Source organism: Aethalodelphis obliquidens, unplaced genomic scaffold, assembly GCF_003676395.1.
Source record: "Aethalodelphis obliquidens isolate GAN/ISIS:26980383/991018 unplaced genomic scaffold, ASM367639v1 scaffold1, whole genome shotgun sequence".
Lineage (NCBI taxonomy): Eukaryota > Metazoa > Chordata > Mammalia > Artiodactyla > Delphinidae > Aethalodelphis > Aethalodelphis obliquidens.
Window position 1 is genome coordinate 72,703,717 of NW_020837945.1, and position 22,567 is coordinate 72,726,283.

General features: G+C 44.5%; 1 long non-coding RNA gene across 1 annotated transcript in view; it reads right to left on the reverse strand.

Annotated features, from left to right (window-relative positions):
- The window catches only part of LOC113621438 (uncharacterized), a 76,589-nt gene extending 54,395 nt beyond the window's left edge, over window positions 1-22,194 (reverse strand). Inside the window, exons 1-5 of the long non-coding RNA XR_003433192.1 lie at window positions 17,433-22,194; window positions 15,134-15,234; window positions 14,882-14,994; window positions 14,673-14,799; window positions 929-1,016 (exon numbers count right to left, since the gene is read on the reverse strand). This is a non-coding gene — a long non-coding RNA (uncharacterized LOC113621438). The remainder of the gene's footprint in view (window positions 1-928; window positions 1,017-14,672; window positions 14,800-14,881; window positions 14,995-15,133; window positions 15,235-17,432) is intronic.
- Between the last annotated feature and the right edge of the window lie 373 nt (window positions 22,195-22,567).

Here is a 22,567-nt window from a genome sequence, read left to right on the forward strand (position 1 = left end):
GCCAGAGTCCACTTAAGATGATTGTATTACTTGCCTCTGACCTGTTCATTATATTTACGTTTCACTGTTCAATGCAGGATTTCCTGATTTGAGAGCAGAGGGAATTCTTTTGAGAAGCCAACTAATCTGTGAGTGCTTGGTGGTTGAATAACTAACACAGTTTGCTTTAATCTAGTACCAGTATTTGTCAAAATTATTAATACAATGTAGCAATTAAACCGTGGACATAACTCATAATAGCTTTTGGTCAGTATGTATTTTCTTAATCGACAAATACTGTAAGTACAAATATCATGTGGGAGCGGGTCTGGGGAAGATTTTGATGATAAAAAGGAGGGTTTATACCGGAAAAAGTTGGGAACCACTGGTTTGACTCTCAGAAGGTTAATTTCCTATATTTCTTAGTTCTTGAGCAGGGAGGCACAGTACCCCGGGGTTGCCCTCCACCCCCATGCTCCAAAGGATCTGCTTGGTTACTCTGTCCCTAGGGACACATCGAGAACAGTGCTTTACAATTTCTAAAACGTTTTCACATCTGTTATCTCATTGGCTCTTCCAAGCTCCAGTGAGGAGGGTGGAACAGTGGCTATCACTTCTACTTTAGGGATTAGGGCAGGGCTTGGTGACCTGATTCACCTCAGGATCTATAGCTCCAGAGCTGGGGCCTGGGCCCCATCTGACTCAGGGCCCAGAGTTCTTTCCACTCTCCTTGCATTGGTAATAGACCCCTCTGAATGTTCTGATCCACCGAACTCCACTCCATAGTAACTAGTGGATAAAAAGATCCAAGAAGTATTTAAGAGTTTTGATGAACTAGTCTTTCATGTACTTCTGAATCCCAGCTAGTTTCTGAGAATTGCACAAATGTAAAGAGAGCAGAAAGTAATGAAATAGCCCATGTTCTGTTGCCATGGAAACCCATGCTTACCTTAGGGTTCATATTTGGTACAATTTCCTGAAATTCCTCTTGAGGGTTCCAAGTGATCTTGGGGTTCTCTGAACCTTGCTTTTGTAATCTGAAAAGTGAAAAAATACCGAACCAGATTGTTTTATCTTTGACATTCTATTAGTCTAAATCTATGAGTTCTATTAGCATCATCAAAGGAAGAACTCTCTAGGATAAATGAATGTTTTGTCACCTCTGTGTAAGAGATATCTATCTAATCATTCATTCATTCACCTAGTCATTCAACAAACATTGATCAAGTGTAAGGTACTATGCTAAGCTCTATACAGAGTACAAACTTGAAAACGTCTATTGAACACAAATCTGTGCAGCTATCCTCTGTAAGAAAATCAAGAACAACTACAAAAAAGTCATTATAATTGGCTTACAACTGATGCTTTAAACCACTTTTGATGAAAAGTTAAGAGCTCTTCTATTGGAATGTAAAGTATGCAGACAAAGAAAATTTCTTGCAAGTGACTCAGAAATTCTCTCAACTCTAAACAGGCTCTCAAATGGCTATAGTGGTTAGAGAAAACTAGTAATGGAACTCTTTACCTTCAGTTCTCTGTGATGAGAATCTAAAATTTCATCATAAAAATTTCAAAACAAGTTCCAGTGCAACTGTCTCAAGGGCAAGGAAAAGAATATTTGTCAGATTTAATCTAGAGTCTGGTATTGACTGCTGTCCACTAAGGGACTTTCCTCCTGTCTTAATAAAATTTTTATACAGTATAATTCCATTATTCATACAATATCTTTTCATTTGATCAAGAAGTAACTACCTTTTATTTGGTAGGGGGAGATGAGATTGATTTGGCAAATGGAAATCAAGGAGACATTTCTAGATGGATGTTTTTATTTTCACTGTTATATGAAAGATGACAAAATTAGGCAGGAAATTACAAAAGCCTATGACACAAAGGAGGAAATTACTTGTGTGGTACCGTGTAGAGAGGATACACTGAGAAGGTGCTGCAGACAGATAAAGTGAGGGGCTCACCAAGCTTTATTTTTTTTTCGTTTCTGAGCATCACTGTCCACACCAATACCAAGCACCATGCCCCGAGCAGGGGTACAAAGACGGGTAAGATGCTGTCCCTGCTTTCAAGGTACCTGTAGTCCATTTGGGGGAAGCTGAGCCAAGTAACTGGACAGTTCCAGCTCAGTGTGATCAGGACCCCAATGAGGCCAGTACTGGGATTACAGGCATACACAGCAGGGCCCTCACACCCAGGCTGGGGGCCTCTGGTGCTGCCTGGACAGGAGTCCTACCAACATGCTTTCCAGGACTGATGTTTCACCCGTGGCTCTGAAGAGATTAAATATATACAAAATCACAGGTGTGATAAGAAACCCCTCAGAGAAATAACAAGGGGCGTGAAAATACCATCAAATCCTCTAATGCCTTTATTCAGTTACACTTGGAAAGAGGAGACAGGTACACACGAAGCCTCTGGGGTCGACAACACCTTCCTCCCAGGTTTGCTCAGATTGTTAGGGGATCTCCAGGGACATCCATTCTTCCCATTAGCAGTGCGTTGGGCCAAAGGATGCACCACGGCTGCACTAATATTCGCTATATTGGATTACGAAGCTGAGTAATTGCCATGTAAGTGTCAAGTAATGGTGAGAGCATTCATCTGTGTTTTCATTCATTTGGACAGCAATTAATTTGTATCTAAATTAACAATAAAAATGGTTATGTGATCCAATAAAGTAGAAATGGTGGCAGGAAAAAAATATAATGTCTGTTTTACCCTACTAGCAAGGCCAAATCACTCTTTTCCCCTCCCACTGTTGTCTTTCTGGAGAAGGTTATTTTCAGGCAGGCAGAGCAGGAACGGGGCGTGCGTGCTGGCCCCTGTCAGGGGTCCAGCCTGAAAGGCTGTGGACAGGAAAATGGGATTTGTGGGATGAAAAGTATTGTTGACTTGAAATGGTACAGGCAGGTCACTACTGCAGCATGCTCCCAAGTAAGGCCAGGAAACAGGCCCTCTGGAATTGTTTAAGGCAAAGATAGACACAAACTCAGATGTTAACACAGAATTAACAAACTGGTGCTTTTGGGCAGCATATGGCTAGCAGACACATTTGTCATGAAAGGGTTTTAAGTCTTTGGATTTGTTGCCAATGTTTAAAAATTAGGCTATTTCACATGAATATTCAGATCTCCAGTTCTCTTGAGAAGCTGGAATATTGTCTGCACTGCGTCTACATTCCTGCTTGGCAAAACTTGGTTGGAGCTCAGTGGTCACCGTTCCCTTTAGTCAGGTAGTGCTTGCCAGTTTACTGCAGTCCCCACCACTGCCTATTGTCCTGTACTGTGCCTGCCTCTCTCGTTATTAACTTGGCTGGCTCCTGCAGGAGTTTCTAACCCCTGTTTTCACATTTGCTTAGTCACTTACAGAAGTAACCTGCTTTGTTCACTCTTTATATCGGCTTCACTTTTTAACTTCCTGGATCATTTTGTTTTTATAGAGTTTGGATGTCTTGGGCATAGAGGGCTCTCCCTAACCAAAAGTCTTACGCCTGCTGCTATGCTGTTTGGTTTTGGCATTGAACCTTTTGCCATAGAACCATAGACCTATCCAAAGGGAAGTTACTTTGGAGAGCATCCTATCCACCTGCCTCATTTAGAAACTGAGTCTCATAGAGGCCAAGGTACTTGTTTAAGTCACACAGAAACTTGAGACAGAGCCAAGACTGGAACCAATTCTGGTACTTTTCCTACTACATTTCAGCCCCTTCTGGGTGCTCATTCATGATACTGCATGTCTCAAAGAAAGAATATAATTTCTCAAGTTATTGTTCAATCTTCCCACATTTGAAAAGTTTGAACAATGTAGCCCTGTTGGGCACGGCTATCTGCTCTCTAAGATGGCCCCTGGTGATGAGTTACAGTATTTAAAGCTTATTATCTGATTCCATCTGCTGACTTCTGAGAGCCTTGAACTGGGAGTGAGGCCAACTGGGTTGGAGTCCCAGCTCTCCCTCTTACCAGCTGTGTGACCTTGGGCAAGTTTCCTCACTTCTCTGAGTCAGAATTTCCCAAGTGCAAGACAGGAATGTCTGCCCCACAGGACGTTATGACCATCACGGGACATAACAAACATGAAAGTTCTCAGAAAAATGTAAAAAGTTAGATAAATACAAGTTACTATTACAGGCTATTGAGCTTAGATATCAGAGAATCCCAGAATTCCCTCATTTTACAAGTGAGGCACTGAGCCTCAGGGAACAGGGTCATCCAGCCAGCTATGGGCAGAACTCAGATTAGAGAGCAAGTCTCAAGTCTTCCCTGCTATTACCATAGTTGGATTCACAGATCTCAGTTAAAGCCATGTGGGCCCCAGCACGTGGGCAGCTAGCCACGGGGTGAAATGGGAAACGCCGTAACCTCCCCTCACAAAGGTTTGGGGAATCAGGGTCCCAGCCTCAGACACAGAACAATTCAAGGGCTCTCATTCTAAGGGCAGAGCCCACACTCGCTGGTGGCTGATTCCCAGTCTGTGAGCATGAACTTGGGAGACATTATACTGTGCAAATGAATGCTGTTTTTGCAAATTTGTGGGACCTGCCAGCTCTCTCAGTTTAACTAGATCTCTGCAGTGACATCCAGACATGTTCTGCATTAAATTAGAGCTGGTAATTTCAGAGGGAAACAGCTCTGAAATGGCAAGAAAGACAAAAATCTGTTCCTTGAAAAATGACACCATATGTGCCCGCATTGCTGCAGTTAGGGTAAAAGGCTTTTCCTCCCTTTGTTTCTCCTCAAGCAGCCAATGTTAATGTCAGATTTGCAACAGAACCATATACTAATGGAACCCAAATTAGCTCTAAAATTAGATCTTAACAAGAAACTGGAGGCTAGCTCAAGGCAAGCAGATTTCTCTGACTGTGAGACAGAAAGCATTTTAGCAAAGCAGCCGCATATTGATATTCTCAAGCCTCAAAAAAGATCTCTCTTTGCTCTGAGTGCACAGCCTGCTGCCTGCCTGTGCGTCAGGAACTGGCAGCTCAACCTGCAGTTTTAAGAAAACCTTCCCTCAAGCAAAGCAGCTATTGGGAGTCTGGAGTGTGGGTGAGGAGAAAGGGATTTCGGGGGTCAGATCTGGGTTGGAGACTGGGTCCTGGGAGTGGTAATGTTCCAGATTTTAGAAGATGTTTCATTATCGCTGTTTGTCTGACACCTTTAGAGAACCCAGAGACTATAGAAAAACCAGTGATGGAAAATATTTATATAGATAAGCAATATTTAGCAGCTAAAACGGCTAATTGTGAATTATCTTCCAGCATCCTGAAAAATTACCATCTGAAAATTTTTCTAAAGAGTATCCTATCAGTAGTAACATTTCTAAGATGTTAATAGAGAGGTAAATTTCATTAATGGGCCTCCAGACCCACCAAGTTTTTGCTACCCCTGGTTCCTCAGTGGCTGCAGGTTGGAATTTGAAGGTCGATGGGTCTACATGTTGAAAGCCACTTTGTTTTTGGAGTTTCTCCAGGTTTGTGGACCAGGGCTGGGGGCAGGAGGGCACAGGAGGTAGAGTCGGTGGTTAGAACCACTGACACCTACCCAAGGAAAAAAACAAAAGAGTGAAGAAACCAAAGTAAGGAAGCAGTTGGAGAGTAGCAAGAAGATGGTATTAGTTTAGGTGTGGGGTAGTGTGAATTAGTCATCCTTCCATCAGGAAAAATGTATCCAGTTCTTGTAGATGAGATGCCTATGCTCCCATACACTCCGAGAACTCCTGTTTGGCCAAGGAGCACCTCTGAACCTGACATTTGGGGCACGTGAGTGCAATTCATCTTCACATCCTTAACACACATTGAGCACTGTCGGTTGAGCATTGGGGTGGCTGGGCTGAGGAAGTCCTCCTCTCAGCCTCACAGAGCTCAGTCTATTGGGATGATAAAATGGGTACATAGAAAACCAAAATATAAGCAAAAGGGAGTGAGAACTGTGAGAAAGGGCCTGAAAAAGTGCTCTGGGGCTGCAGATGAAGGAGCGATTAGTTCTGTGTTGTGAATTATCTGGGGAGTCTACACAGAAGAGGTGACATCTGAACTGGTCCAGGAAGGATGGGCAGGAAATTAGTTCCAGGACTTTTAGACCATCAGAGGCCAAACTCTAAGCCTATTTGTAAAGAAAAAAGATGGTGTCATGGAAGAAGCTCTGGCTTGAATTCTAATCCCAGTTCAACATTAAAGATTGCTGTGTATCTTCAACCAATTCATTTAACTTCTCTGGCAATTAAACAAGATGGTGTGTATGAATGTAAGAGATAAAACCCTCCACAAATGCTAGTTGTTAGTAATGATATGTGTACTGCCTCACAGGGTTGTTATGTGACTTCTTTGAAACTGCTATTCAAAAGAAAGTTGTTTTCATAAAAAAGTCTAGAATCTTCTGGCCCCAGAAGGAACTACAAATGTACTAAAGGTTTACTGAATTATCAACAACTGAAGCCCAGAACATTTTAGGTTAGCTGGAATTATAACTGGCAGAAACATATTTCTTGTTAAATAAAAAAGAGCCTTGGGCTTTCCCGGTGGCGCAGTGGTTGGGAGTCCGCCTGCCGGTGCGGGGGACGCGGGTTCGTGCCCCGGTCCGGGGGGATCCCGCATGTCGCGGAGCGGCTGGGCCCATGGGCCATGGCCGCTGGGCCTGCGCGTCCGGAGCCTGTGCTCTGCGGCAGGAGAGGCCACGGCGGTGAGAGGCCCGCGTACCGCAAAAAAAAAAAAAAAAAAAAAAGAGCCTTTTAAGTGAAACAAGTATCAAGTTCTCTAATGATGCTTATAAATCAATTTTTAAGATGAAAAACTTGCTATCATAATTACTCATTTTTCCTGGTACTGCTTGGCAGGACAAATCCCATCAACTCACAACCTCTTGTATCAATACAAATACATCCATCTCCTCCGATTATCTCTATGGTTTAGGATACGTGGTGCAAATACACTGACATTGGTGAGCGTGGGCTTGCATTTTGTCTTTTTCTAAATCTGCCAAAGAGCTTCAGCAGGTGATTTCTAGCAAATCTTACTCATCAATAAAACAACCTCCCCTTGAATCTATCCTTCAAACTCAAGAAAAAGAAAGACTCCCAATTAAAAACAAAAACAGGCTAAGGCTTCCGGGAAGATGGCGGACGAGTAAGACGCGGAGATCACCTTCCTCCCCCCAGATACACCAGAAATACATCTACACGTGGAACAACTCCTACAGAACACCTACTGAACGCTGGCAGAAGACCTCTGACCTCCCAAAAGGCAAGAAACCCCCCACGTACCTGGGTAGGGCAAAAGAAAAAAGAATAAACAGAGACAAAAGGAAAGGGACGGGACCTGCACGAGTGGGAGGGAGCTGTGAAGGAGGAAAGTTTCCACACGCTAGGAAGCCCCTTCGCGAGCGGAGACTGCGGGTGGCGGAGGGGGAAAGCTTTGGAGCCGCGGAGGAGAGCGCAGCAACAAGGATGCGGAAGGCGAAGCGGGGAGATTCCCGCACAGAGGGCTGACCAGCACTCACCAGCCCGAGAGGCTTGTCGGCTCCCCCGCTGGGGCGGGCGGGGCTGGAAGCTGAGGCTCAGGCTTCGGTCGGAGCCCAGGGAGAGGACTGGGGTTGGCGGCGTGAACACAGCCTGAAGGGGGTTATTGCACCACAGCTAGCCGGGAGGTAGTCTGGGGAAAAGTCTGGACCTGCCGAAGAGGCAAGAGACTTTTTCTTCCCTCTTTGTTTCCTGGTGCGCGAAGAGACGGGATTAAGAGCGCTGCTTAAAGGAGCTCCAGAGACGGGCGCGAGCCGCGGCTAAAAGCGCGGACCCCAGAGACGGGCATGAGACGCTAAGGCTGCTGCTGCCGCCACCAAGAAGCCTGTGTGCGAGGACAGGTCACTATCGACACCCCCCTTCTGGGGAGCCTTGCAGCCCGACACTGTCAGGGTTCCGGGATCCAGGAACAACTCGCCCGGAAGAACGCACGGCGCGCCTCAGGCTGGTGCAACGTCACGCCGGCCTCTGCCGCCGCAGGCCCGCCCCGCACTCCGTGCCCCTCCCTCTCCCCCGGCCTGAGTGAGCCAGAGACGCCGAGTCAGCGGCTCCTTTAACCCCGTCCTGTCTGAGCGAAGAACAGACGCCCTCCGGCGACCTACACGCAGAGGCGGGGCCAAATCCAAAGCTGAGCCCCTGGGAGCTGTGAGAACAAAGAAGAGAAAGGGAAATCTCTCCCAGCAGCCTCAGAAGCAGCAGATTAAAGCTCCACAATCAACTTGATGTACCCTGCATTTGTGGAATACATGAATAGACAACGAATCATCCCAAATTAAGGAGGTGGGCTTTGAGAGCAAGATTTATGATTTTTTTCCCCTTTTCCTCTTTTTGTGAGTGTGTATGTGTATGCTTCTGTGTGAGATTTTGTCTGTATAGCTTTGCTTCCACCATTTGTCCTAGGGTTCTATCTGTCCGTGTTTTTTGTCTGTTTTGTTTTTTGTTTTTTAATAATTATTTTTTATTTAAATTATTTTATTTTACTTTATCTTCTTTCTTTCTTTCCTTCCTTCCTTCCTTCCCTCCTTTGACAACGAATCATCCCAAATTGAGGAGGTGGACTTTGAGACCAAGATTTATGATTTTTTCCCCTTTACCTCTTTTTGTGAGTGTGTATGTATATGCTTCTGTGTGAGATTTTGTCTGTATAGCTTTGCTTCCACCATTTGTCCTAGGGTTCTATCCGTCCGTTTTTTTTGTTTTGTTTTGTTTTTTGTTTTTTTAATTTACTTTTTCTTAATAATAATTTTTTATTTTAATAACTTTATTATATTTTATCTTACATGATTTTATTTTACTTTATCTTCTTTCTTTTTTCCTTCCTTGCCTCCTTCCTCCCTCCCTCCTTTCTTTCTTTCTTTCTACTTCTACTAATTCTTTCTTTCTACTTTTTCTCCCTTTTATTCTGAGCCGTGTGGATGAAAGGCTCTTGGTGCTGCAGCCAGGAGTCAGTGCTGCAGCCAGGAGTCAGTGCTGTGCCTCTGAGGTAGGAGAGCCAACTTCAGGACACTGGTCCACAAGAGACTTCCCAGCTCCACATAATACCAAATGGTGAAAATCTCCCAGAGATCTCCATCTCAACACCAGCACCCAGCTACACTCAATGACCAGCAAGCTACAGTGCTGGACATCCTATGCCAAACAACTAGCAAGACAGGAACACAACCCGACCCATTAGCAGAGAGGCTGCCTAAAATCATAATAAGTCCACAGACACCCCAAAACACACCACCAGACGTGGACCTGCCCACCAGAAAGACAAGATCCAGCCTCATCCACCAGAACACAGGCACTAGTCCCCTCCACCAGGAAGCCTACACAACCCACTGAACCAACCTTAGCCACTGGGGACAGACACCAAAAACAACGGGAACTACGAACCTGCAGCCTGCAAAAAGGAGACCCCAAACACAGTAAGATAAGCAAAATGAAAAGACAGAAAAACACACAGCAGATGAAGGAGCAAGATAAAAACCCACCAGACCTAACAAATGAAGAGGAAATAGGCAGTCTACCTGAAAAAGAATTCAGAATAATGACAGTAAACATGATCCAAAATCTTGGAAATAGAATAGACAAAATGCAAGAAACATTTAACAAGGACCTAGAAGAACTAAAGATGAAACAAACAATGATAAACAACACAATAAATGAAATGAAAAATACTCTAGATGGGATCAATAGCAGAATAACTGAGGCAGAAGAACGGATAAGTGACCTGGAAGATAAAATAGTGGAAATAACTACTGCAGAGCAGAATAAAGAAAAAAGAATGAAAAGAACTGAGGACAGTCTCAGAGACCTCTGGGACAACATTAAACGCACCAACATTCGAATTATAGGGGTTCCAGAAGAAGAAGAGAAAAAGAAAGGGACTGAGAAAATATTTGAAGAGATTATAGTTGAAAACTTCCCTAATATGGGAAAGGAAATAGTTAATCAAGTCCAGGAAGCACAGAGAGTCCCATGCAGGATAAATCCAAGGAGAAATATGCCGACACATATTAATCAAACTGTCAAAAAGTAAATACAAAGAAAACATATTAAAAGCAGCAAGGGAAAAACAACAAATAACACACAAGGGAATCCCCATAAGGTTAACAGCTGATCTTTCAGCAGAAACTCTGCAAGCCAGAAGGGACTGGCAGGACATATTTAAAGTGATGAAGGAGAAAAACCTGCAACCAAGATTACTCTACCCAGCAAAGATCTCATTCAGATTTGATGGAGAAATTAAAACATTTACAGACAAGCAAAAGCTAAGAGAATTCAGAACCACCAAACCAGCTTTACAACAAATGCTAGAGGAACGTCTCTAGGCAAGAAACACAAGAGAAGGAAAAGACCTACAATAACAAACCCAAAACAATTAAGAAAATGGGAATAGGAAGGTACATATCAATAATTACCTTAAATGTAAATGGACTAAATGCTCCCACCAAAAGACACAGATTGGCTGAATGGATACAAAAACAAGACCCATATATATGCTGTCTACAAGAGACCCACTTCAGACCTAGAGACACATACAGACTGAAAGTAAGGGGATGGAAAAAGATATTCCATGCAAATGGAAACCAAAAGAAAGCTGGAGTAGCAATTCTTATATCAGACAAAATAGACTTTAAAATAAAGACTATTAGAAGAGACAAAGAAGGACACTACATAATGATCAAGGGATCGATCCAAGAAGAAGATATAACAATTGTAAATATTTATGCACCCAACATAGGAGCACCTCAATACATAAGGCAAATACTAACAGCCATAAAAGAGGAAATAAACAGTAACACACTAATAGTAGGGGACTTTAACACCCCACTTTCACCAACGGACAGATCATCCAAAATGAAAATAAATAAGGAAACACAAGCTTTAATTGATACATTAAACAAGATGGACTTAATTGATATTTATAGGACATTCCATCCAAAAACAACAAAATACACATTTTTCTCAAGTGCTCATGGAACATTCTCCAGGATAGATCACATCTTGGGTCACAAATTAAGGCTTGGTAAATTTAAGACAGTTGAAATTGTATCAAGTATCTTTTCTGACCATAATGCTATGAGACTAGATATCAATTACAGGAAAAGGGCTGTAAAAAATACAAACACATGGAGGCTAAACAACACACTACTTAATAACGAAGTGATCACTGAAGAAATCAAAGAGGAAATCAAAAAATACCTAGAAACAAATGACAATGGAGACACAACGACCCAAAACCTATGGGATGCAGCAAAAGCAGCTCTAAGAGGGAAGTTTATAGCAATACAATCCTACCTTAAGAAACAGGAAACATCTCGAATAAACAACCTAACCTTGCACGTAAAGCAATTAGAGAAAGAAGAACAAAAAAAGCCCAAAGTTAGCAGAAGGCAAGAAATCATAAAGATCAGATCAGAAATAAATGAAAAAGAAATGAAGGAAACGATAGCAAAGATCAATAAAACTAAAAGCTGGTTCTTTGAGAACATAAACAAAATTGATAAACCATTAGCCAGACTCATCAAGAAAAAGAGGGAGAGGACTTATATCAAAATTAGAAATGAAAAAGGAGAAGTTACAACAGACACTGCAGAAATACAAAGCATCCTAAGAGACTACTACCAGCAACTCTATGCCAATAAAATGGACAACCTGGAAGAAATGGACAAATTCTTCGAAAGGTATAACCTTCCAAGACTGAACCAGGAAGAAATAGAAAATATGAACAGACCAATCACAAGCACTGAAATTGAAACTGTGATTAAAAATCTTCCAACAAACAGAAGCCCAGGACCAGATGGCTTCACAGGCGAATTCTATGAAACATTTAGAGAAGAGCTAACACCTATCCTTCTCAAACTCTTCCAAAATATGGCAGAGGGAGGAACACTCCCAAACTCATTCTACGAGGCCACCATCACCCTGATACCAAAACCAGACAAGGATGTCACAAAGAAAGAAAACTACAGGCCAATGTCACTGAGGAACATAGATGCAAAAATCCTCAACAAATACTAGCAAACAGAATCTAACAGCACATTAAACGGATCGTACACCATGACCAAGTGGGGTTTATTCCAGGAATGCAAGGATTCTTCAATATATGCAAATCAATCAACGTGATACACCATATTAACAAATTGAAGGAGAAAAACCATATGATGATCTCAATAGATGCAGAGAAAGCTTTTGACAAAATTCAATACCCATTTATGATAAAAACCCTCCAGAAAGTAGGCATAGAGGGAACTTTCCTCAACATAATAAAGGCCGTATATGACAAACCCACAGCCAACATCGTCCTCAATGGTGAAAAACTGAAAGCCTTTCCACTAAGATCAGGAACAAGACAAGGTTGCCCACTCTCACCACTCTTATTCAACATAGTTTTGGAAGTTTTAGCCACAGCAATCAGAGAAGAAAAGGAAATAAAAGGAATCCAAATCACAAAAGAAGAAGTAAAGCTGTCACTCTTTGCAGATGACATGATATTATACATGGAGAATCCTAAAGATGCTACACCAGAAAACTACTAGAGCTAATCAATGAATTTGGTAAAGCAGCAGGATACAAAATTAATGCACAGAAATCTCTGGCATTCCTATACACTAATGATGAAAAATCTGAAACTGAAATCAAGAAAACACTCCCATTTACCATTGCAACAAAAAGAATAAAATATCTAGGAATAAACCTACCTAAGGAGACAAAAGACCTGTATGCTGAAAATTATAAGACACTGATGAAAGAAATTAAAGATGATACAAATAGATGGAGAGATATACCATGTTCTTGGATTGGAAGAATCAACATTGTGAAAATGACTCTACTGCCCAAAGCAATCTACAGATTCAATGCAATCCCTAACAAACTACCACTGGCATTTTTCACAGAAGTAGAACAAAAAATTTCAGAATTTGTATGGAAACACAAAAGACCCCGAATAGCCAAAGCAATCTTGAGAACGAAAAACGGAGCTGGAGGAATCAGGCTCCCTGACTTCAGACTATAATACAAAGCTATAGTAATCAAGACAGTATGGTACTGGCACAAAAACAGAAAGATAGATCAATGGAACAGGATAGAAAGCCCAGAGATAAACCCATGCACATATGGTCACCTTATCTTTGATAAAGGAGGCAGGAATGTACAGTGGAGAAAGGAAAGCCTCTTCAATAAGTGGTTCTGGGAAAACTGGACAGGTCCATATAAAAGTATGAGATTAGATCACTCCCTAACACCATACACAAAAATAAGCTCAAAATGGATTAAAGACCTAAATGTAAGGCCAGAAACTATCAAACTCTTAGAGGAAAACATAGGCAGAACACTCTGTGACATAAATCACAGCAAGATCCTTTTTGACCCACCTCTTAGAGAAATGGAAATAAAACCAAAAATAAACAAATGGGATCTAATGAAACTTCAAAGCTTTTGCACAGCAAAGGAAACCATAAACAAGACCAAAAGACAACCCTCAGAATGGGAGAAAATATTTGCAAATGAAGCAACAGACAAAGGATTAATCTCCAAAATTTATAAGCAGCTCATGCAGCTCAGTAACAAAAAAACAAACAACCCAATCCAAAAATGGGCAGAAGACCTAAATAGACATTTCTCCAAAAAAGGCATACAGACTGCCAACAAACACATGAAAGAATGCTCAACATCATTAATCATTAGAGAAATGCAAATCAAAACTACAATGAGATATCATCTCACACCAGTCAGAATGGCCATCATCAAAAAATCTAGAAACAATAAATGCTGGAGAGGGTGTGGAGAAAAAGGAACCCTCTTGCACTGTTGGTGGGAATGTAAATTGATATAGCCACTGTGGAGCACAGTACAGAGGTTCCTTAAAAAACTACAAATAGAACTACCATATGACCCCGCAATCCCACTACTGGGCATGTACCCTGAGAAAACCATAATTCAAAAAGAGTCATGTACCAAAATGTTCATTGCAGCTCTATTTACAATAGCCTGGAGATGGAAACAACCTAAGTGTCCATCATCGGATGAATGGATAAAGAAGATGTGGCATATATATACAATGGAATGTTACTCAGCCATAAAAAGCAACGAAATTGAGCTATTTGTAATGAGGTGGGTAGACCTAGAGTCTGTCATACAGAGTGAAGTAAGTCAGAAAGAGAAAGACAAATACCGTATGCTAACACATATATATGGAATTTAAGGAAAAAATAATGTCATGAAGAACCTAGGGGTAAGACAGGAATAAAGACATAGACCTACTAGAGAATGGACTTGAGGATATGGGGAGGGGGAAGGGTAAGCTGTGACAAAGCGAGAGAGAGGCATGGACATATATACACTACCAAACGTAAGGTAGATAGCTAGTGGGAAGCAGCCGCATAGCACAGGGAGATCAGCTCGGTGCTTTGTGACCACCTGGAGGGGTGGGATAGGGAGGGTGGGAGGGAGGGAAATGCAAGAGGGAAGAGATATGGGAACATATGTATATGTATATCTGATTCACTTTGTTATAAAGCAGAAACTAACACACCATTTTAAAGCAATTATACTCCAAAAAAAAAAAAAAAAAAAAAAAACAGACCACAAAACTTGACAGTGCATAAATGGGAAGTACACTTTGTTGGGGATGCCATAACAAGTACCATAGTCTGGATGGCTTAAACAATGGAAATTTATTTCCACACAGTTCTAGAGGCTAGAAGTCCAAGATCAATGTGTCAGCAGTGTTGGTTTCTCCCGAAGCCTCTCTCGTTGGCTTGTAGATGGCTATCTTCTCCTTATATCTTCACATGGTCTTTTCTCTGTACCTGTCTGTGGCGAAATTTCTTCTTATAAGGATACCAGTCATATTGGATGAGGGCCCATCCATATGACCTAATTTTACCTTACTTACCTCTTTAAAACTTTTATCTCCAAATCCAGTCACATTCTTAGGTACTGGGGGTTAGGACTTCAATATGTGAATTGGGGATGAGGGGGAAGGCAGTACTCGGTATCTCGTGTAACCTTTGAAAAAACCAAAAGCCTATAGATGACAAAGATTCACACTCTCCTGCACAAACTGCGCACATCTGTAATGTGTGTTTCACCCACTCATGGAGCTGTGTGTGGCCCAAGAAAGGGCACAAGTGGCACAAGGCCATACCTTTCAGTTAAAGGAGCCCCACAGCAATGGATTGTGGGAAAGGAGGCGGGGCTTGTCTGTCAATGTCAAGCTCAGCTGTGCCAGCATCAGAAGAGCAGCTTCTGGAGCAGTGGGAAGGAAGAGGAGAAGGAGGGAGGTTAACCGTGAAACTTTTCCAGGAACCACCTTGGTCTCCTTCCCCAACATTCTTTTTTTTTTTTGCGGTACGTGGGCCTCTCACTGTTGTGGCCTCTCCTGCTGCGGAGCACAGGCTCCGGACGCGCAGGCTCAGCAGCCATGGCTCACGGGCCCAGCCGCTCCGCGGCATGTGGGATCTTCCCGGACCGGGGCACAAACCCGTGTCCCCTGCATCAGCAGGCGGACTCTCAACCACTGCACCACCAGGGAAGCCCCCCCAACATTCTTTTAAAGGAATTCTTCCTAGCCAGTTAGGAAATCTGGGGGCAGATCCTGAGTCCCTGGAGATCTGATCCCCTCCCATACCCCCAAGCCTAATGACAGACAACATCTGAGAGGGAAGATACAGATGGAAAACACTGTCTCGTTAGCAATAGGCTCTGCCCTTTCAGACTGCCAAAAAAAAATCTGCAAAGAAAAACAAGTGTGTTCAAATACCACTCCACCCCACCCTCCGGATGGGGGGCCTGGGCCCTTCTGTCTGGAAGCTTCCTGATTTTCCTGTGGGAACAATGGGTGTGCTTTGAGGCAAGCTCCAGAATGCCTGTAATTTTTCACCTGTAGACCTCCCTGACAGATACAAGCCTGAACAGGAATGACCAAGGGAACCAGGGAAGCACGGCTTCCAGCCTAACAAAATAGGATCACCTAGAGACACCGGGACTAAACCAGTCATGACAATGACCGTAATTACTGAGTGCCTCCGTGTGCCAGGAACTTACATATATTATACAATTTAATCTCCTCGCTCTGAGGTAGAGATCATTACCTTCATTTAGCAGATGAGGAGGCCCAAGTTCAGCAAAGTTAAATGACTCACTTCCCCAAGACCACCAACTCTAAATGACAGAGCTGGTGTTCGAACCAAAGCTGGGACAGCTGTCCACAGTACTGTGCTGCCTTCCCTGTGCCCTGGATACTGGTGACAGAAACCCACAGCCACAGTCACAGTCACTGGAGTCAGCACCAAATGGTTCTCTCTTCTGCCTCTCTGCCAAGTGCAGCCTCACTCAGTGCCCCGCTCAGGCAGCACATAGAAGGCCCTTAACAAAGGGGGACTGAACTCAGGTATCATCAGGTCATGATACAAGCCACACAAGGTCACTGGGGCGAACGCCAGCACCCTGATTCCAGACAAAGGTCCTGGGAGGCCCAGGAGAGTCCTCGCTGGCTTAGCAGAGTGCTGGCCTGTCAGCCACTGATGAGACGTCAGCTTTAGAATGAGAAAAAAAACAAATGTCCAGACCTGAAGGAATGGCCCTCTGTGATCCCTGGTGCCCCTCGTCTACCCGCTTTACAATGAGGTCGTTAATCTCATTGGGTCCTTACCATAATTTCTGGTCTGAAACAGCAACTTAATCAAGAAGACAAAGTGGAGAACAACTATGCCTAACACTGTTGCTGTGTTCTTTTGGACAAATCAGTCCCCCATCACATGCTTTGCTTTACTATCTGCCAAACTGGGCCGATGATGCTGACCACCTAATTCCCTTAGGGGAAAGAAGAGAGTGTTTACACACGGCAGGGCCCAGAACTCCTGGAGAAAAGTATTAGATAGACACCTTACCATTCAAATGGAATTTGGGCTTGTTTTTATTTTCACTGCCAAGGTAGAAGTACACAGCATTTCAAATACATCCTCTAGAGCTTTAAAAGCCTTTTTCATTTTCCTGAGTGCTTTGGGAAAGAAGGTACTAATATGTTTTAGAAAACTATGTAATTTTCTCTTTTGGAATTTGGAATCTCTGGATGGGTAAGGGAAGATCAGATTAAGAAATCAATCTAGGGCTTCCCTGGTGGCACAGTGGTTGAGAATCTGCCTGCCAATGCAGGGGACACGGGTTCGAGCCCTGGTCCGGGAAGATCCCACATGCCGCGGAGCAACTAAGCCCGTGTGCTACAACTACTGAGCCTGCGCTCTAGAGCCCACAAGCCACAAGTACTGAAGCCCGTGTGCCTAGAGCCCGTGCTCCACAGCAAGAGAAGCCACTGCTCACCACAACTAGAGAAAGCCCACGTGCAGCAACAAAGACCCAACGCAGACAAAAATAAATAAATAAATAAATAAATGTATTTTTAAAAAAAGGAAAGAAAATCAATCTAGTGGTTCATTTCTACTCACACACACAGACCCTCCTTCTTGGCAGGTGTCAGTCAAAAGTTTATAGAAACACTGTCAATCTGGGGGAAATCCTGACACATCCTCTCACCCTCACTCACGGAGAGCAAGTATTTGTTTTTCCTTTTCCTTCATCGGCACTTGTTTATTCCCCAAAGCCGTTTCTAGGGAGCTATTGATTTCCTCTGACTTGAGTAGGCCGTCAATAACGCTGGGTCCTCAGGAGCCCCTTTCATGTCTTGTCTTCGAGTGGGGTTGCATTTGCTTGCCGGGGCCCTCTGGGGGCCTGCCTCCCAGCCAGAGGTGAGCGGCCCAAATGGGCTTTCAGGGTGATTCGCATCACAGCCACACGCCAACCTAGGACCGGGGGTGGGGAAGTGAGCTTGCCTGATGCCCACCCTGTCCCCGGCACCTCCACCCCGTGACACGTCCAAGCCGTGTCTGGCTCCCGTCCTCAGGGGTCACCAGCAGTCAAGCACCTGCTAAAGAGCTAACTGGTAACCCAGGCGACAGCTGCTAATAATAAGATGAAGGAACGTCCCTGAACCAGATACCACATGGGCATCTCCAGAATCTCTCTGGCCTCTCCAAAGGCCACTTGTTTCAGCCCCAGTCTCCACTGCAGACCAGTTCTGTGTGGGTCCCAATAACCTTCACCCAGGCCCGGCCACCACAGTGCTTCACCTCACGGCCACGCCATTCACCACCGTCATGGGGATGGGGCTTACCTGTTGACGCTGACACATAAAGTGCCTCGTGGCCTGCCTGGTGCTCACGCATGTGCAATGTGAAAGAGCAGAGGAACTTATGCCCATGGGCCAAATGCCTCCATAGGAGATGGGAGCTTGCAGATGCATTCTTCTTCCTTCCTCTCCTGACTGAGAAGGAATGTTGTATATGGTTGTCATACGGCCTCTCAGAAGATGGTCTCGTGAAAGCAGCACTTGTGGTTTTTATACAAGTTGTGGCCAGCTTGAAAATATGCCCTTCTATTGGATCTCCCTCCGCCTCACTCCCCTTTGCCCTTACTTCTGCTCCTGGGGTTGCACACCCTAATAAAACAGATACTTAAGCTTATTTACCTCAGGCTCTGCTGTCTGAGGAACTCAGGGTAGACAGTCCTTCATAAGGATGTGAGCATTTTTAAAGGGACATCTTGGAGGAGGAAGGGGGTGTTGAGATTCAAAGAAAGGCAGTCTAGTGATGAGATCATGGATAGTGGGGCTGAAGGAGGGTAAAGTCAATCCAGATTTTCAGAAGCGGGTATAGGAAGGGAATGATTTCCTCTTTTGCTGCCTCGTCACCGCATACCAACAAGCCTCCTCCTCCTCTGCCCTTGCTGCGACCCAGTTTTCTCTCTGCCCAGCTCTGCTGTGACACGCCTTTTTTCCACTTGTACATTCTGCTTCCCAAGGTGCTTCATCCCAGAGAAACACCTGCTCCCTCTGAAGGAGGTTGCCTGAATTATAAATGAGTCTCCAACAGAGAAAGATGTGCTCAAGTGAGGGGAAAGAGAAAAACAGGTAAACAAGTGGGTCAGAACGTTTCTCTGAGCATCCTAGGACAGTGCAAACTTTGCTTTCCCTTGAGTCCCTGGTTTGAACCCTGAGACCAACCTCAGAATGGTCTGAAATCTCCCTGATCACCACTTTCTTCTTGTGTTCTGGGCTTCTCCAGCTCTGTTCCTTGCCTTGCGCTCTCCTCTGCTTGTGTGTGACCTGTCTCCCCCACCCACCCATCACTACATGTCCAAATCCTATGTGTGCTTCAGCCCTCACAACAAAATGCTAGCTCCTCCAGGAAGCCTTCCTGGATTCCTCAGTTGGGCATGATCTCAGGCCTCAGTTCTTTCCCCTTCTTAACTTTCTTACCTCTGATTGTAGGCATCCTATTAGTGGGACTCCGGCTGATTCTCCTCTGTGAGTAGTTAGTCAGGAAATAATGAGGAAAGGCAGGAAGGAAGGGAAGGAAGGAGACACTGGGGCCAGACAAGTGTCTCCTGAGGCGGGAGTACAGCACGGTCAGTGGCCAGTGTTCTTTGCTTTCTCCTTTTTGTGCACGTCTGGTGTTGCTAATGACAAGTTATGCAGAAAATCTCAAATTTGCTTCCCTCAGAAGAGGCGTTGCCCAGGGTAATTCCCTCACTGCTTCCCTTCACCTCACTGAAAAGCCTGTGTCCAAAGCCCACTAGTGACAGCAATGTGTGGACTTTGCAGGGAGGAGTTGCATAAGGGCATGACAGTTAGGGGGTCCAAGCGCTCAGTCAGCGGGGAAAGAGGCTGTGCTGGGGGATGGGAAGCCCCTGCCCCTGGCTTCTCCTCAGTCCTCCTCCCAGCAAACAGCCTCCTCACCTTTCACCTTGTTGTCTCCTTTGAGTCTGGTCTCCTCTCCTTCCTCTAACACTCTCTGAGCTTTAAGTCTACAGTGACTAGATTTATGGTCATGCACATTTAGACAATGCCCTTTTGTACATAGGAAGCCCTCAAACACACATACTGAATTAGTAAAGGCAGACCATTTCCTTAATCCGAATTGCTTGAAGGGTAAGGAGACCCTACGCTGAAAGCAGGGCACTCTCCTGGGGACACGAGTGAGGCATATTGACCACCCGCGTGGCTTTCTAGACCTACTGAATCCTCTGCTTGATGTGACCCAGGCATCCTGTAGAGCTGCCGGATAACAATGAATAATTTTTTAGTATAAGTGTATCCCATGCAATATTTGGAACATACTTATACTAAAAATTATGTGTTGTTTATCTGAAATTCCAACTTAACTGGACATACTGTAGTTTTATTTACTTGATCTGGCAACCCTCCCTGGGAGGCTCCTGGAACCCTGTGTTGTAGCCATTCTCTGGCACCCAGTTACACCCCCTCTTCTGGGCCCCTGGGGCCAGGGAGATGTCAACTTCGAGAAACTCCAGGAGTTTCTGGATTATTGATTTCTTCCCCCTTAAACTATTTTGCAACTAGAAAAGAATGATTCCATTTTTTTTTTTCTCTTAGGGTTAATTTTAAGATGGGTTAAAAATACACACTTTGTCGTATTCTATATGCTATACGTCACAGAAACCACTAAACTTGGAGAGGGGCCTACAGTTTACGGAGCATGGCCATATGCATTCTCTCTTCACCCTCAGGGTGACCCTGGAAGCACAGGACAGGAAGGTGGACAATCACTATCTGCTTTGTAGTTGGGGAACCAGAGGCCCAGGGAGGTCAGTGAATTACTGACAGTCCCAGGAATGGTGCTGGAGGAAGCCAAGCAAGCCCCAGGTCTTAGCTGCTGGTGCACGGCTCCTCCCTCCTTCCAGCCACCTCCTTCACAGGCCACTGGGCTCCAAGTTAACTAGGCAGGAAAGAAGTCTTTGGAGGAAGCTGAAAGTGAGAGGAAGTGCCCTGGAAGGACTGGTGTAGGGAGAACAAACCAGAATGGCATGTTTTAATTGATCTTTGATTGTGCCAACAACTGCTGGCTCCCAGGGCAAGCAGCTGCTATTTCTGAGTCAGCACACTCGGGTGAGGCTTGGCCTGCCCAGAGTAGAGGAATTTCTGGCTTTTTTTTTTCCCCCAAGCTCTTTGTGCTGGAAATGAGTCTGTGCAAAGCAAAAGTTTCTTCTGCTTTCTTAATTAGTCAACCAGCTTGGAGCCTGGAGTCCTGGAAATACTGTCCAGGGTCACCTACAGCTTCCCCCAATGCTTCCACCCAGTTTATCCTGGAAGCCCCAGGAGACCTGACTCTGCAGATGAAGCTAGACATGGCTCTGAAGACACTGCAGGAAGCACAAAATACTTCGTGAAGGAGTTTAAAAACTTCCACACTACTTAGCAAGTCTGTTAGCATTAGCGGTTATTCAGGGCCACTCAGGAGGCATATGCCCAGCTATAACCCTGGACAAAGAGAAGGCTTCCAATAGGAAAAAAGAAACTCTCTCCAGTCTCACTGGAGGCCTTGGGATTTGGAAAAATCTTTTGTCACCATACAGGGAGAGGACCCTGGTCTTAGAGGCCCTCCTGCCACTGAACTCAAACAACCAATGGCTTGCTTGCACCTCCACAAAGATGTTTAACAGGCATCTCGAACCTAACAGAACTCTTGATTCCATCCCTCTCACCCCCAACATGTGCCTCCCCTAATCTTCCCCACTTCAATAAAAGACCTCACCACCTACTCAAAAATTAATGGTTTGGGCTTAAGTCAAAAATCTAGATTCATCCTTGCTTCCTCTCTTTTCCCATCTCCACAGCCAATCCATCAGCAAGATCTTTTGGTTCAATCATCACGAAATATCTCGAATCTGTCCATTTCACTTCACCTCCATTGCCACCGCTCTTTTCAAAACCACCATCATCCATCTGAATAACCCAGTTAGGTCTGTCCATGGTGGCTCCGTGACAATCCCTTTTCCCATACAGCATCCCAAGGCCCTATGTGATCTGGTTCCAGCCCACCGCCTACACAAAGGGCTTCTCTTCCTTCAAGTAAGAACTACAATATCACATGACCCTACTTTTAGTACCTGAACCCACCATTTTCATATTTATTCATCTATGTCTATTGTCATGCCTCCTTCATCAAAATGTAAGTTCTATATCTTATTCTCTGCTAGATGCCCTGTTTGCCAATGTATTAGTTTCCTAAGGCTGCCATACCAAAGTACCACAAAGTTAAGTGGCTTAAAACAAAAGAAATGGGGCTTCCCTGGTGGCGCAGTGGTTGAGAGTCCGCCTGCCGATGCAGGGGACACGGGTTCCTGCCCCGGTCCGGGAAGATCCCACATGCCGCGGAGTGGCTGGGCCCGTGAGCCATGGCCGCTGAGCCTGCATGTCCGGAGCCTGTGCTGAGCAACGGGAGAGGCCGCTACAGTGAGAGGCCCGTGTACCGCAAAACAAAATGAAACAAAACAAAAGAAATGTATTCTCTCATAGTTCTGGAGGCTGGACTTCCAAAATCAAGCCCTCGGTAGGGCCATGCTCCCTCCAAAGCCCCTAGGGGAGGATCCTTTCTTGTCTCTTCTAGCTTCCAGTAGCCCTAGGGCTTCCTTGGCTGTGGAAGCATAACTCCAATCTTTGCCTCCATTTTCATATGGCAGCCTTCCCTCTGGGTCTGCGTCTGTTTCTTGTCTCCTCTTCTTA